The 18,209-nt window shown below is 41.1% G+C and overlaps 1 protein-coding gene across 2 annotated transcripts in view; it reads left to right on the forward strand.

Annotated features, from left to right (window-relative positions):
• Nucleotides 1-18,209, forward strand: part of LRRTM4 (leucine rich repeat transmembrane neuronal 4) — a 1,708,634-nt gene that overhangs the window by 10,807 nt on the left and 1,679,618 nt on the right. The window lies entirely within an intron of this gene.

Genomic DNA, 18,209 nt, shown 5'->3' on the forward strand with positions numbered 1-18,209 from the left:
GAACATGTCCATCAGTAAGGAGAGGCCAGAGGTTGAAGGACGTGGTTCCGACTTGCCTTTTTTTACCCCTGGTTCTGCGCTTGCTAACCCTGGTTTCAAAGTCAAGAAGACAGTGGCAGGAGCTAAAGTCCCGTTTAGCGTCTTTAGTTTCCCCTTCCCACTCATTCTCTATCCCTTCAACTAAAAGACTGTTGAGGGACAAAAAAGGTCACCAGTCCAATAACTCGAGAAGGTGGTCACCAGGCCATCCTTCAGGGAGAGGAGACAGACCTTTGTAAGGATAGGGGAAAATCTTTCCCTATTTGATACTATAACACTAAAGAGATTTCCACACCCAGAAGTATTGTTGAAGACTAGTGCCTTATGGGTTACACCCTGCTTTCTGGAAATCCAATGTTTTTCTTTATTGGACCCTCACCCACTCTATTAGTGGCAAGCATAATCATCGGGTCTCACCCTGGTCCCTAAAGACCAGTATGGGCTCGACCTTATTCCAGGAAGCACTTTAGATATTTAAAGCACGGGTTCTTGCAGAAGAATAAAAATCTATCCCTTTAATAGTGGTTGTTCAGGTATAACTAGAAACGGAGGCATTTTAAGGCACGTATAATGTGGGCTCTGGCCCAGGGCCGCCACCTTTCTAGGGCCCCCATCATTAAGCTTTCAGGACAGTCCCAGACAGTGGCATAACGCCAAAATTATTAGACCTCTGGAAAATATGTAAAGAGGCTCCCAGGACTACAATATTCAAAGGTTTTGCACTGGTTGGAGACCCTTCAATGGACTGGGGTCCCCTTAAAGGTTTGGGGGTTAGCAAAGAGGGTTGTCAATGATCAGACCATAGTTGCAGAAGGCGTGAATGAGGTGAAAATGGACAATAAATTGAGAGTTGTCCTGAACAGGGGTACCCAAATTATGTTTGGCCCGGGGCCCCCCAAATCCTCCAAATGTCCCTGATTAAAACCGAATGTAGGGATAAGATGCGGATATAATGACACTGTAATCCTGCTAGTCTGTCAATTGATTGTTTTTAGGGACCAGGATGAGACGCTGTGATACAGCATGCCAGTAAAAGAGCTTCCAGAAATTAGGGTTAGCAGTAAGACACTAGTTTTGATGGTACTCCTAGGTGTGGGATATCTTTTAAAGTTATATGGACAAATGCTCAACCATGTGATTTCATTGGCTGTCTAAGAGTGCCTGGTGTGGCTTTTGCTACCCCTGACATTTTGGCAACATTATGCTCATCTTCATTTAGCACCGTACCCACCAGAAATATTCCAAAAATACCAAGGAGGTGGGCATTATTACCTTGGCACACACCCCTCTCCTCCACACTAAAATATGAACATTCACTGGGGGGAAATACAAAATTGGTCACAAAAAAGGTCCATGGGTGTCAATAAAAAATATAATGGCAGAGCTAAAAAAAAAAGAGGTCAATCACTTTGGTTTGGTATTAATGCTGTTTCATTTTTGATTTTTTCAAAATGTTTATAGAGAGTGTGCGATACAACAAGCTATTGTCAAATGAATGCCAGAAAAAAAACAGTGCTTATGATCAGTTCTCTTTGGGTGTCTATTCCATCTGGGGTGAAGGTTGTGCTTGCCTATAGTATTGCATTGAGTAACTTTGGAGAGGGCATTATCATGACATAGTCTCCTGTCATGGAAGTTACAAAATGCGAGCAAAAGGCAATTATTTCAATGTTAAGACACTTATCAATGACAGTGAAATATGCTCTATGGAAGCTGCAAGGGTTAGGAAGATCATCCCGAGTATTAAGTTTGGAGCTAACCAGGGTCAGTTGACAAGCTCTGGAGTGTGACATTACAAAAAAAAGTCCTATTATTGGTTCACATGCATTGGAAAGAGCATTGGGATTCACATTTTGATTGGCTGGTGGAGTTTTGCTACATCACGTGCTTCAGACATTTAGAACTAGGGGTATCCTGATTGTCACAGCCCTCTGTCTGAACCCCCTGATTGGCCAGCACATCCTAAACCTTTACTGTATGTTCAATGTAGCATTGTAGCCCACTGCCAAAGGTTACGCTGGCAGTGAAATAGCGTCTCCCCCCCAAGTTATATACTGATACCACAGTTGGGACCTAGTAACTAGGGAGACAGCATTCTGTAATTTTCACTTTTGTAACTGTCAGCCTCGCATCGGTATGTAATTATCACGCAATGGCATGTAATTCTGTGTTTTCTGTGAAAAGTGTTTTGCTGTCCTCCAGGATTAGATATGCAAAATATAAGAGAGGGCCTGTAATGATAAATATTGCCTACATTGGAAAACCTGTAATGCCTTTTGGCGTTTCACTCATTGAGGGAACCATGTTCGAATATTTGGGTAAACGGATCGAGGCAAATGTCAATGTGTGAGGTAGAACAGGAGACCGATGTTTCATCCCTTATTCGCCCTCTACCGTTCCTTCGTTTTTAGAGGAGTTCCCAGGATTCCACTAATCTAATTAGGGTCAAAGAGCTTTGGCACTGGCATCAATATAGGGCCTTGGCTATTGGTTCCTGTACTAGGCACACTACTATTGAGTAACACAAATATGTCACTTAACAGTTGGGATTAGATCAAAGCTCTCCTCAGAGAAAAAGCGGCTAAAGGTCCCAGTGCTTGGTATCTGAATGCAGGTATGGCATTGATAGGCTAATTGCAGACAGTGGGCAATGAAGAAGGGTGGGAGTCCCAAGATTTGATTCAAATTAGGCCTGGGCAGAATTTATATTACTCAAAACCAATAAAGGCTTGGCACCAAGAGGATCCACACTTTTACTTAGGACCTACACTTCTAGTGGGAATACCTATCTCCCCCCAATCTCTGGCATCACGTCCATATTAATGTAGTCCTAGACCTCTTAAATTTCAGGAAAAAACCTGCTAAACAGCCCTCCGCTATCCTGACAGTAACTCCCCCACAAAGTGAGTCAAGAAAGTTCAGAAAAATGAATGTGAAAGTGAGAGGTCATAAGTAAAAGGTTGGATCGTCTCAGTGCCAAGCCTTTATTGGTTTTGATGAATGTTGAGAGGAGAGCGGCTTGGCACTTACCCTCTATAGCTCCATGTTGTGCAGAATTTATATTACACCAAGTAAATTCCCTAATTTTCCATAATGAAAATTTCAGGAAATTCCTTGAAATCACTGTTTATGCGATTTTATGTTGTTTTCATCCACAGAAGACTGGTTTCTGCAGAAAACAATCTTGCAGGCAGATAGTTTCTGCTTAAATGAACCGCCCTGTCAGTCAGTTATGCGGTTGAATATGTAATTCTGTTCAATTTCATACATTTTTCATGGGATCTGGGAAATGTTTGGAAACAAGTTCCATAATTTCATACACACCGAAATGCAATGAGTAGCATAGGCGTCATGGGAAGTCATTTTCACGTCCCAGTATGTTTCTCACTCAGACCAGAGAGAACCTTCTCAAATTTAATTTGATGGTATCGATAAAATGAAGCAATGTATGACCTTTTTCTTGCCGTTCTGTGGCAATGCGGGGCTCCAACACAGCAGAATGAACCGCAGTATGAGACCAAACCCAGTGAAATGTGGAGCCGGGATTGTGTAAACCCACAAACGAATTTGCTCCATGACTTTCAGATTCAGCCAGCAGTTCCATTAATAAAATACAATTATAAAAAAATGAAAAAATGTTCTTTGTCATGGTACTCTGATATCACTTTTAATGCGCTGAGTGAGAGAGTGTTATCAGTTGTAGGTATTTGTAAAGCATATTATTGTTGCATATTTACTACATAATCTATAAACCAAAAGAATCAACATCAATACATTTAAACAATAAACACATAAAAGACAGAGGTGTCAGCCATAAACTTATCTTCAGTGAACACAAAATGTTTTATCAAAAGTGTAAGGTTGAGCGTACATTTTTAGCAGGAGCCCCTCCTTTTGAATATAGAAAATATAACTTAACTTTTTCTGCCTAATATCTCGCTACTTCCCATTTTTTTAAAAAACAAACTTTGTAAGATTTCCAAAGTGTAAAGATTGCAGAGTTTTATATTAGAAAGAAGGACCATTTTTTTGGGTACTTTCCGGCACTATTCCCACAAGAACCTTGACTATACAGACACTGCTTGGCAGCGACCCCCATGAGAGTCCCTGGAACATTTCCTGTCCCTTTCTTTGCTCCCTGGAAATTTACCCTTGTTAATCCCTCAGATACACATATGAGTAAAACTCCATGCCCCCTTCTGGAAATTCAGGCATCCTCAATATTCCCGGCCCCTGTCCCTGCCCTGTCGTCTATCTTATCCCTCTGTATATCTTTGTCTAAGCTTTCCAGGCACAAGGATTTCCTGTCCTTCCTTGACGGGACATCCTGTGGCTGGAAAAAAATCCCTACCATGGCGGTCATGGTTGGCCAGGATTTGTCTCAGCAAAGTTGTGAGAAGTCAAAATATTTTGCTTGGCTTTGTTGACTCAAAATTGGCAAGTTGGCCAACTTTATGCATCAAAGTGTACCTTATCGCCCCCCTACCATTATGATGTTCTCATAAGAAGCCAGCAATGTTTTTAATCATGGCATAGGCAAGCCACGCATAAAACATTCAGCATTTAAAACAATATAGCAGCAATGCTACTGCTGGGCATTTTTTTCTGATTTTGAGTTAGGCAGGAAAAATTAGATATAACATATCATAATTGAATTACTGCACAATGTTGTCCTTTTTCCCGCTGGATTCCTCACCACGCTTTTGCTGGTGGTATGGTAGCACATTTCCTGTGCTCCTTGAGTAGAGTTTATGGCGCTACCAATGTGGTAAGGCAAAACACACACATAGTGGTTGTCCAGATACATTCAATGTGTGCAGATAGTAGTGTGTGGTAAATTGAGTTACCACACCCATTTACAATTTACACTAGGTTCTAAATGGCCCATATCAACTCTGCCTTGTGTGGTGTTTGGTGCAAACATCCTCGCTATTAGAAATCCTCCAAAACCCAAGAATAACAACAGAAATGGAACATCTGCAATTCCACTCCCGATGATTCAAAAGTGTCTTAATTCTAAGAGAGATCTTGCATGACTGTGGTAGGCAAGATGACACTATTCCTGATGCTCTGCTATTGTGTAGATACAAAAAGTCCAACATGATCTACGCGTGGACCCTTCTGATCACTTTTGTCGTAGGTGAACCCGTTGAACTATGTCCTTCTTTCATGATGTATTAACAGGGCATAGTTGATACAAACACTGTTGATTGATCCGGTTCTCAAAGTGCCAGTGTAGTTGTTAGTGACAATATGCGCCCAATCCACTTCTACCTTCCCAAAACCATTGGCAGAAATTATGTCCTATCTACCAAAAATACTAAGGGGCATATGTACAAGCCCCTATCACCACGAGAACATCACTTTTTGTGACGTTCCTGTGGCGATAGGGGCCTTGCCTTATGTACAAAGCAGCGTTAAGCCACTTAACATGGCTTACCGCTGCCTTGTACATAAGGCACCCTTTCACGCCATGTTTAGCATGAAAGGGGTGAGCAGTGGGTGTTGCGGTGGCCGTTCCACCCCAACACCCATTGTATTTGACGCTGCCCCCTATGTACAAGGGTGGCTTACATAGGAGGCAGCAACAAAATAAAGACCAGGACAATCCTGGTCTTAAATTGGCAAAACGAGGAGAAATGCATTATTTTTCCTTGTTTTTGCTTTTTCCAAGTGTGCTGCCTTGTGCAGCACAGATGGAAAAAGCAAAATACCATGGTTTGTTTATGTAGAGGAAGGTGTCCCTTCCTGTACATAAACAAACCTTTTTAAAGAATGCCATTTTGTCACTTTCATGTGTGCTGCATGAAGCAGCACACATGAAAGTTACAAAATGGCATTTTAGGATTGTTTATGTGCAGGAAGGGACACCTTCCTACACATAACCAATCCTCCCCTGCACGCAGACACCCTTGCACTCTGGTGCCAAGGGTGCCTGCTGCCATCTCAGGGGAAAACGAAAGGCTTCACCACATTCTTGTAAATATGGTTCAGCCTTGCGTTTCCGAAGTGGCGGAGCGTGTCGTTAATCCAAGGAGGCTACTGACACGCTCTGCCACTTCATTGTACATATGCCCCTAAGTTTCATGTAAGAGGACTTGATATCAATACAACAGGCAACAACCTTGTATTACAGGAGACAACAAAGAACATACATATATGCAAGCAACTAGCACACCCTAATAAGATGTGAATCCTTTGGACTCCTTGGAACATTTGTCTAGAAAAGACTGACACTCACTAGAAGAGAATGCAGTTCATTCCAGTATTAGGAAACTGTTGACTGAGCCTCTGCGATGCTAGTCCTTTAAAAATGTAATTGATAGGCAAAAATAGATATATGGGCACTGGAGGAATTCAGCCAATTAGAGACTATAGAAGCAAGAATTGATTTAAATATTAAGTAACAAAGGAAGAACTTTAGAGGAGTACACCTGTCATTCGACTCAGGCTTGGAAGATCAAATTGAGATGAATAGCACGTTAAGAGAAATGTGAGAAAGACCAACCCCTGCCAGTTAATTTGGAATATTTCGTCCCACTTTTTAAAATTCTGTAAACTTTTCTAACTATAGCTTTTGCTCAATGAACAAGAAAATTCTGTCCTGGACTTTCCATCCCTTTGAAGGAGCCCAGTCTTTCTCCAGACTCCTAACAAGCAGATGCAGTAACTTTGTTTAAAAGATGGCATCTTCACACCTCAAATTGTAGATCTAACAGTTATTGGGAGTTTGCCCAACAGCAGTAGATTCGGGCACTGAGAGTCAAGTGGCAGGTCTTTGCAACGAATTAGAAAATTAGATGTAATTTTGCGGATAAATTCCCGGAGAAAAGTATATCTTTTTAATGGTAGGGCGCAACTTTCAAAAGTGATGTATGCCTGTGTAGTTAAGCATCTTCTAGACTTGACATTTACCTACATATCCCTGTTTTTCAACACTCAGGTGAAGGCCTACCGCTTTATTATTCCAGTATGAGCCCTGGTAAGCCAGCTAATGGACCCCCTTTGACATATGATTTTTTAGTGATTAAGAAGTCACTGTTTTAGCACTTGATAAATACCAAACAATATGAAATGGATGGATTCAAGAGATTTGCCTGTACCATAGAGAGAGAATTTTTGCTTGACACTTCCAATTCCAATGGAGGTAAGGAGATGGTTTCACATAAAGTTATATGGGAAAATTAAATACATTTGTAATAGTGAAGAGGAAGTATACAAAAACAAATAGACTGACAGGCCTGTTGAAAAAAGACATTTGCACATATCTATCAATCAAAAACTGCAATGTTTGCTTTGGTCATGCAATGTGAATGTCTTATTTGCCCTTGTCAGTGCAGATGGCATTGTCCCCTGAATGGTCATTCCAATGAGGGCTTTTCAGTGACCAGTCGGTGAAAATGTCCTTAATGCACATGTTGGTTAATGCAGTAGTTAATCAGTACAAATCTGAATAGAGAGCCACAATCACACTTATTGGTCTTTGGCCATTATTGCAAGTGGGCCAGAAAATGGACAGGGATTTCCCCACCACCAAAGTTACCCATACCAGGGCTGCCGATTCCTCCCAGGGTGGGGAACATCTGGCACACTGTGTGTTGGACCCTGAAGGTCAAATAAGAAATCGAAAATTACAGAGGGAATCAGTAATTCAGTTATGATTCCCTTTGTAATTCATCATTTTCCCCTGGACTTTGGCATGGAGATTTCAGTAGTTTTCAGTAGCCAAAATCTCATAATAAAGGTACAAATATCCAAGGTATTCTCATGGATTTCAAAATTCCGATGGGACCAGCAGCTGCTGCTACCACCCCACTGGAATAAAGGACCACTCATGAGGGCCTTTGTGACTCAACAGCCAAGACTCAAGATTTGACCGGAGTGCATGCTAGTTCTGCTCAAAAGCACAATAAATGTGTGTGATCCTTTCTAAGTATCAGTGCAGCCTTTGTAGAAGTTTGCTTGAAGTATGTTTACTCAGATATGGTTTTCTTATCTTTACTCATATACCTAAAACAGAGCCCTACAAACACAATTGCACATTTCATATCTCAAACTTAGAATAAGGCTCACAGCTGTTTTCTAACAGTAAGTTTTCTTTTAATAGCTCCTAATTGATCCTGCATAAAGATTGGAGTTTTGTGCTTAGAGACCCACAATGTAAATTTGCCATAAACCACAATAATTGACCTTCATATTGGGAAGGAAATTATCTGCCCAATCAGTCTTTGTGAAGATCTGTAAAATATTATGCAATTGATGACAAAACTGAGCACTAAGACCCTCATTATGAATGACCCAGTGCTGGGCCTATATTCATGGGACCCAATAAAATCCGTCTTTGATTTATCGGTGTTTATTGGCAACCAATTTGTCCCCAATATTGGGGACTAACCTGGAGATTCTAGTGCATAACTCACCAAAATCTGCATATCCCAATAAAAATTGGACATCCCCCCCCCCCCATAGATTTTGGAAGGTTTCACCTGGAAAACGGCAGGAGTGTGGTGTTAGCCGCGAAATACCTAACTGCAATATGTGTGGTAACAGGAGTTACCATACATGTTTCAGTTAACTAGGCCGCTAGTAATTAGTCTAATTAGAGGATATATGCTGCAAATCATTTGGCACATCATTCGATCTTCAGATAAGGTATAACCACAACATTGTTGCAGGAGAATACATGCTTAGAAGGTGCACCTGCCAAGTATGCGGTATTGAAAAATAGCTGAGGATTGTATATTAATGCTTAGAACACATGAAAAATGTTCACAACAGAGAAAAATAGCATATGTCTTGGTTGTACAGTGCATACAAGGCTAAATGGCCAGGGTCAATATTTGTAAACTGAGAGTGCAAGAGCCCCAATTAAAAATAACATTTTGTAAGAGGACAGTAGTTATTTTGGGGATGTGCAGCAGAAGGCATGCTGAAAATGTGCAGATGAATAGTAATGAATATCAGTTGACTATTTTTGATAATGCCTCCTTATTGGCCAATATGACCGTGTCAAATTGATTTTGTCTGCCTCGGTGTCTTTAAATAGTCAATTCCTAAAAAGGGGAATTTTATGGAAAGGGTCTTTTCTGGTCTACTAGTTACAAGCACTTGGATGCATTGCAGTTTTAGCGTAATACAGGATATGAGATGAAGTGAAATTGAATAGAGCTGAAAAGAGTTTGTCTCCTCTTTCTTCTGTTTGTCAGCTTGCTGTCCTAAAATGTCTCATCCTCCTTTACTAGTAGACTGAGGCTGGAGCTGAAAAGAATTATATACTTTTGTTTATAAAATATCAGCCTGAAATTGACGTGGTATCTTGCAGTTTCAGGTAAAGATGAGTCCCATCCTATTCTTTCACATGTTTTGCTCATTCAGAGGCTGAAATCCGAGTCAGAGATGAGGATGGGCTAGTTTAGCAAGGCCTGCTTGACTTGGGCTTGTCATTATTTGAGAAATGAATAATGCGTTTTCAGTATCTGAGGGCTACTGTAGCTAGTATCCCAGTGGACAGGGCTCAGAGGCACAGTGTGAGTGTCTTCAGAAGGACCTTCTAGAGGAGTTTGTGAATTGAACCTGAACAACCTTATGTCATTGGCCGATACATCATATCATGGACACCTTTTTCTTAGGATTTTATGCACAATGTCCATGTAATAGGTACTGTGGAAAGTACCGCAACTACGGTCAACAAAAAACTGGGGTACAAACCAGAAAGAGGTCTGTGCAGCAGGCACCTGGGGGGGATGTCTGTTTTGTATTATCCAGAGAGGAGAGGGTCCCATCTGTTGTTTTAACCATTGCTCTGACCACAGATTTGAGGTGGTCAGCAAAGCCATCTTTAAGGCCTGGCATAAAAGGCAGAGCAAGAAAAGCAACCTTCTCATTATATGCTCTCACCCATGCATGTATGTTTAATCAATCCATTACGGCTCTCTGTCGCAGTTTTCAGATCAATCTAAAACTAATACCATACATGGCTTTCGGATAGGCAAGGGAGTGGCCAGAACAAAATACCTGCTCCCCCCACACAATTTAAACTATGTTCCAAATAGATTTGAGCAAAGGGCTGAGGGGATTAAATCTGACCGTCATTCAGGAGCTTGTTCCCCCTGAGCAAATTTCTGATATTCTTTCATTTCCGTCCTTCCTCCATCCTTATTTCTGTCTTTTCCCATCTTGCTTTCTTTCTGTGTTTCTATCTTTTAAGTGCATTTGTGCATCCATCCAAATGCACATTCATCCTTTTTTGTGTCTTTTCCATCCACCATCCTTCCTTCTCTTCACCTTTCTTTATGTTATCTATCCTTCTTATTTCCCATCTCTCTTTGCTGGTTCCTTGATTTCTTTTTCATCTATCGTTCCTTCTTGCGATCCATCCGTCTGTTCATCTGTCCATCCATCGTATCCTCCTTTCTTTAATCTATCAGTCTTTTCTTTCTGTTCATTCATTTTTCTCTCACTTCATCGTTCTCTCCATTCATCCATCATCCGTCCTTCTCTCCATCCATCACTGCAGTCCTCCATCTGCTCTCTTGCTCTTCCTCTCACCATCCACCCATCCCTCATTTCTCCTATCTATTCACCCATCATAACATCCAATCATCCTCTCTCCGTACTTCTCTTCTCTCTCCCTGTTTCCACTCCTCCATCCTTTCCCTCCTTTGACTGTAATAGTTTATTGCTGTGTGCTTCTGGCAGACCAGAATCTCCAATCATCGTTAAAGGTGCTGTAAAACAGCATACATGTTTCATATTACACAGAATTGCACAGTAACACCCCTCTCCCCACTCAAGTTGCTAAAATGTGGTATTAATGATGCCCCTGCAGAAGGCTACCAATGAAATACGTTTATTGCTGCCACTTTTCTGTTCCTGAAATGATACTTAATGTCCAGAGGTGGAGCATTGTTGGGAATGGAGAGGTGAAGCTGTAGCTAGGTTCAGGCACACATTTAGTTGTAAATGTATTTCACTCATATTAGAATGCAAAATGTAGATTCGTATGGGGATAGTCAAAGTAAATGACATGATGATCTAGCCATTTAGCAATATGTTGTTAAGCTTATAGGAGGAGAACAATGGATGTGTCTATAGTGATCGTGAAAATGATTGATTTGATTCTAGTTTCAGAGCAGTTCTACAGAGAGCCATATACAACTATTGATAGCTGTCTTCTGCATTATTCATCATGGGTTTGCCTATTAGGACATTTTTTATTTGCATCATTCCCTTCTTTGTGACAATTGTGACAGCTTTGTGTTAGATCTTTTACTGATCTATTCTTTTAGGCTTGTAAGTCAGAGATTGAATTTTGTCCCAACCTTATGATCTCACAATGGCCAGGTATTAGGAGTGTGAGGTTGTCATAAAATCAGATAGATCCTAAATACGCCTTTATTATTGATTCTAATTTAATGTAAGGTAGACTCTAGCTCTAAATGAGTTCTTTGAATGGATGCAGCGCTCCTATATTTTTTCTGGAAAATATAGTTACCGATAGGCAAATACAAATGGACAAACATATGTACATTCGATCAATCAATGTTAATAACAGCAGGATAATCAGCCGCGGCTGCTGCAGGTAAGAGTGGTGGGGCGTGGGGCCGGTTGGGGGCATTTTGAGAGACGACCACAAGGTAAAATGTATTACTTATTTAGTTTTCCCTTGTGGTCATCTCTCGAACTCCATCGTACCCCCCCCCCCCCCTAGCCTCACCACTCTTACCTGCAATGGCCACGGCTGAGTATAATGGCTGTCTTTGCAATGAGTCATACAGGATGTACCGTGATGCCACTCTGACGGTTGGTCTCACAGCTTCCATGGTTACGTAAATGCTTGCTATGTTATGTTATGTAGATTTGCAGAGCACACCATCACCCGGAGGGAATCCAGTTGCTGATCAGGTTGGAGTCTAACCATACCTAGAGCCTAGTAAAACAACTTGAAAAGCCAGGTCTTCAGCTTCTTGCTGAATTCAAAAGAGGAAAGGAGGCTCCTATACGTAGTAGCTGGTTGTTTCATGCTTTTAGAGAGATGTAGGCAGGGCTGGCTTTAGAACTGGTGGTGCCCAGTGCGATGATGTTAGCTGGCGCCCCCCAATGACTACCTCACCATGGATTCCCTTATTACCACCCTTTAACAGTGCCCCTCGAGTCTCAATAACTCCTTTCTCTCAGATGCATTTAGTTAGTTTTATTGTGCCACTCATATCAGTGTAGGGTGTCAGAGCACTTTACATCACACACACTACACAGAGACAATCAATCATAGATGTGTATAGGAAATGTTAGGTATGACAGAGGACTATAAGGTGTAGGATTCATATGTCATTCATACTGGTAGACAGTATAGTGACAGTATAGTTTACTAGTGCTTGGTCTGGAGAAGCCGAAACTCAAAATTTAAAACGTAACACTATGGTTGGGGATTCTCTTAAATAATCAGAATTGATTTCTATCCAAATGAACCCTTTATCCAACAATAGGATAATGAAAGACTGGGGAAATAAATCATAACCCTCTAATCTATACCTTGTAGTTTGCATGCTGCTCTTTGATGACAGTTACCAGCTCACTGGTCTATGTTAGGATTTTAGCTGCAAGTAACAAAAGGATCTCTCAGACAAGAGCACTAACCCACTGACCTATTTGCATTATATGCACTTTGTGATCTGCATGGTACACATTATTTACAGCAGGCATATTAACCCAGGACCTACCTTTGATGAATCAAAACTGCCACTAGAAAAGCCTCTGATCTTTCTATAGGAGAAACATTGATCACCAGAGTTATCTAGCCATTTTTATTGTTGACTGAAAATTGCTGGAAACCAGGAACGCAACAACAAATGCTTTTTAAACTATAATATACTTGCAAACAGGACAACCCCAACCAAAGTCAGCGCCCAGTACAGTCGCACCTGTCGCATCGCCTGAGAGTCGGCCCTGGATGTAGTGGATGGCTTGACTGCCGGATCTGGCTTTCTATATGTGTAGGATGAGGGCAACTAGGAAACCAAACGTACTGAGGTGTTTGGAAGGTTTGTGAAAGCAGATTCGATTGTTGAGGTATGCTGGGCCAGTGTCTGTAGCCTTCTGTTAAGTTTTTTATGGATCCCAGTATAGAGGGTGTTTCCATAGTTCAGCTGGCTTGTGACAAGGTTGTGCATGGTGTTTTTCCAGGTACTGATTGGAAGCCATTTGAAAATCTCACTCTGCATCTTCAGCGTATGGAAGCATGAGGAGGCAACAGCATTGACCTACATGGTCATGTTAAGTTTGCTGTTGATGATGATGATCCTGAGGTGGGTGGTGGGGTTGAGTGTCAGCCCTAGCTCTGTTGGCCACAAGGTGGAGTCCCATGGTGATATGCCCTTTCTGAGGATCACAATTTCGATCTTGTTGATGTCAGCCTTTATTCAATGGGCAGTTTCAGTCATGCAGGCATAGAACTTGATCCAGGTACCTGGTGTCTTGTCCGTGAGGGAGAGAATGAGTTGCGTGCCGTTGGCCTAGGAGAGGACTTTGATGTGAGAGCAGATGATGCTGGATAGATGAATCATGCTTTCATTGAAGTGGATCGGGCTCATGAAGGATCCTTGCACAACTTAGCAGATGAAACCACGGTCATCTGAGGTGTACGTGGCCAGGCTGATTGACCAGGTCCTTTCAGTAGGATGATGGGGTTGGAGACTGTGTCAAATGCTGCAGAGAAGTCCAGAAGGTCATCATGTCTCCTCCGTTCAGAGTCATGCATATGTCATCTATGGCAGTAATGAAGGCAGTTTCCACGATTTGGTTGGGTCTGAAACCAGACTGAGTGGTGTTGAGGAGTTAGTGGTCATTAAGGTATTCGGTGAGTGTCTGTTGATGATTTTCTCTAACCATGGCCAGGAATGTTGGCAGGGAGGTTGATCTGCTGTTGGCAAGCATTGAAAGGTCAGCAGAGGGTTTCTTCCGCAATGGGAGGACAGTTGCATGTTTTCGAGCATCTGAGAAGGTCACAGAAGAGGTGGAGGCATTCAGAATTGGTGTGAGCATAGCAAGACAATTGCGAAAGAGACCTTCCTGTCATCTGTGCAGTTGTCAAAACCACTGCTGCTCAGAGACGGTATAATTAATAATATGGCTAGTCTTAAAAAACCCATATGTCACAGTGAATGATGATCTAATTTGGATTAGGGCATGGTTGTTGGTGGAAAAACCTAATTGCAAAGCATTCTGAAAAAATATAAATGCATAATACGAGGAAACTATTATGACTACATTATGCCCCACAAATCATAATAGAAGCTGTAGGATGCAATCGGTACCATTGACTCCTGTAGCACTGAATATGACCAGATCTCTCTCTCCTTCCACACATCTTTGTGTGGAGGGAGACATGGATGTTTTCAGATACCGTGCTACAGAGATCCTATAGTCACATGCTGAAGACACACTGTCCCACCAGCAGAACAAGTATGGATTCTTAGTTTGATCAAAGTGATAAATCACTAGAGCTCAATGTATTGCCTTCTTTCCAAATAAAATACACAAATTAATTTCTTGTCAGCTTTCAGCATAACTTAACTCATTATTCAGGTAGCGGCATTGGTGGCCTACTGAGGCTAAGTGTGAGTTTTCAGAACATGCAAATGCAAAAACAACAGTTGATGGACAGAATGCAGAACAATGTCATACATTCACCCCAGTACAGAGATCTGGGCCTAAATCCATCGTTTTTTTGCTCACCATGCCTTTCCAGTTTGAACCCAGCCATATGCAAATCAGTCTTTACCCTGTTCCTCATGGGAACAGTCCAGCCTGAACTGCCAAGCCAGGTCCTCCCTGGACTGGAAACAAGCATCCTAGAACCGGTTTCGGGGTTTCACCCCTCTTCAGCCAGGATAGCTTGATTCCAGTGGCATGGAGAGCACGGGACTCACGTCTGGGCATACCCTTCCCACTCGGGGTGACAGATGCAAAAACAACAGTTGATGGACAGAATGCAGAACAATGTCATACATGCAATCATAGTAACGATGGAAATCCTCCTTCCTAGTGCAAGTCTTTCTCTCTACACCACAGGTCTAGTAGAACAGCAATTGGAGGCGTCTATATGATCTACTATAAGCGGGAGCATGAGCCCATCGCCTGCATTTTACAAGTTGGAACTTGATGGCTGGCACTAAGTGAAAGAATAGGGGTTGACAGAGATTTCTAAAGCTGGCGTCCTCCCTGTCTCCGCTTCCTGTTTGGCACCTCCTGTCAATGTAAAGCCATCCTCACTGGTTCATCTAACACATCCACTGTTTCATCTATCACATCCCACCCAGCAACACTCGCTGTTAACAAAAGGATCTCAGTCAGAAGTTGCCCTGAATCCATTTTAGGATTTGTATTTACCAGGCAACAAACTGAGGCAGCCCCATCCTAGGGGTCAACTGGGTGCAGTCTGACTCAGTCAGACTTTCATGAAACAGTGCAGCCAAGGGTGGAAAATAAACCCTTTCATTCAAAACTGGATGCAAATGAGCGCCATTGTATCTCCTTTTAGTGCTCTGTGTGGTATCTAAAAATGATAAACGAGACAACCCGAAATCTCATGAATCTAAACAAGCCTCTTCGTTCATTTGTATTCTACTGTCCCATTGCATGCGCCGCAATCGTTTTTATTAGGCAATCTGTGTAAAATAGATAGGAAGCAAGAAGTTAACATTAAGCTAATTCCCACCATTTATTGATTGTGTGTTAGAAATCAAGGAATGATAATTTATAAAAAAAAAGGCTGTTAAATGTAAATGTTGTATCTTGGTACATTCTCATCAGGGGAGGGTGTACAATTAAAATATTACAGTTCGAACTATGAATGTAACATTTGTATCTCACTGTAGTTCTAAAGGATATGTCAAAATCGGTTTTCAAATATGGTACGTGGCAAGATTACACTTCCTTTGGAGGGCTTTATATAATAAGTAGACTTTGTTCTAGCGAAAAAAGAATCTTTCTTAAAATATTAAATAAACAAGCTATAAGCTATCAAATTCCGCAATTTCACTATTGTGAGAAAGCACAATATTAATTAATAATTTAGCATTCTCAGAAGGATGGACTTCAGAATCTAATGAAGTTATGTTCACTACTCAGAATGAATTGATTGTTGAGTGAAATTTAATTTGACACAATATTCTGCAAGCTTGTCAATTTCACCGGCCACAATGAGAACAGGAACATATTTCTTTCCCCGTCCCAATCACTGACGTTTTCTTTTTAATTTCAAAGTATTTTATTTCATTTTTATAAGCAAAGACATTAGCATTTCTGTTACAAGGTTAGCCAATCGCGGTTTGTACAACAGCGTCTTGAGATACTATGGCACATATACTTAGCTAACCCCACATGACGTAATTTGCTGAGAACAAGAAAGAGGGACGTTTTCTAACTAGAAAGGAATAAAGTGACTGGCAAAGGATCGGGCGTCTAGACAAAGCCGCTTGCCTTTTCTAATCTGTGTTTCCTACTTAGCCTCGAATCCCTCTCTGAGACAGACACTCAGGCCTCATCAGAGTCTCATTAACATTAACCTTGCCTCCCACATGAACGTAGGGCCCTGCTGTGGCAAAGAGACAAACTTCAGATCAGCGTCATAACAATATTACTAATGGGGAACATTTTGTGGGGTCTGATTACTTTGGGAATCATCTTTGACTTTTTGCATGATTGACTGGTTTATCTCTCTTTTGGTGCTATATTCATGTTTTATACCATGGGCTACTGCACTTTTTGCATTTTGCACTTTTTAAATAAATCATATTTGTGCAATTATACTCCAGTTTTACTGGACTCACGTTATTTCTAGATCTTTTGTTATGCGTTGACTGATCGTTGTATGTCATTGATTCTGCATAAAGGGCTGTTGCTCATTTAACTGGGTGCTGTGCCCGACCCTGCAATTAGCAATGCTATGCCCGAAGGACCCATAGAAGAATTAAGACCACAGTTTGGTCTGCAATATCCACTATGTCACTGCACTCCTAGATCATTAAGCATTCATCAGCCTCGCTTGTTCCCTTGGTAACTTCTCAGCCTTGTGCTTAATCCCATGGGATGAATTTGTGTGCATACCACGAGAACAGCAACATATACCTGATGTTTAACAGATATCTTGAAGAGTGAGCATTTTAACACCAACAAATTATTTCCAACAGAGTCACACTAGATACATTTTCCTATTATTCATGTATTTATGTATTTGCTTATATGTTTGTAGGAAGTTTGTAAAGCACTAGGTATACCCTCAATTAACTATTCACACTTTATTATCTTAATGGACCGAATCAAGTTGAGGGTCTCTGGTGAATAGTATATTCTCCTAAAGTCAGCCTCCCATCTCAACTTATCATAAACTCTGGCATTTGTTATGGAGCAAAAGTGTATACACCAATCATGTTGAATCTTACTAGTGACTGTTTATAAGAACAGGTGTGGATGGTAAATAATTGTATCCCTTCCTTTTTGCATTATTCTTAATACTTATTTTGCCCCCATTAAAAAGAAAATTCATAAATAATCAATTCAAGCTAATGTTCCTATGACAGCGCTCATGAGCAAAGTAAAGGCATGGCTCATGGGGAAAGTCAAGGCAAACTGGACTGCATTTTCTTCACATTGTCCAACTCGTAAGTGGCCTGGTATGATGCCATATCCTATACAGGTATATTGAAAAATATATAGGGGTTTAGACAAATTACCCTCCTATACCTGGGTAAAGTACTACACAAAGGTAAAGAAGAAATGAATGGCAAGGAGGAAAAAATATATCTATATCTACATAACCCTAGGGAACTTCATATTACCCTATTAACAGTACATAGTCCTGTTGTTAGTCAAGGGTGTTTCCTCGCCCTTGACCTGAGGAGGCCAAGATGTAAGTGAAGGCCGAAACGCGTCAACAGTTCTTGACAAGAGGAGTCCAACTATAATTGATAAAACTTTCTACGCCTGAATGCACATTTTGAATTAAGGTCTTTTAGAGGGGTGATAACCTTGTGTGCATATAAGACGACCGCACAGTGTATTGCCTTTATTTAATAGGCGAACACTGTTTTTCTATCAAGTGGGTAGAAGGAATTTATGAATTGTGTTGATTTGTGATTTGTATATATATGTTGTTGCGTATATGTTTGTAT

This window comes from Triturus cristatus, chromosome 11 (genome assembly GCF_964204655.1).
Source record: "Triturus cristatus chromosome 11, aTriCri1.1, whole genome shotgun sequence".
NCBI classification, from domain to species: Eukaryota; Metazoa; Chordata; class Amphibia; order Caudata; family Salamandridae; genus Triturus; species Triturus cristatus.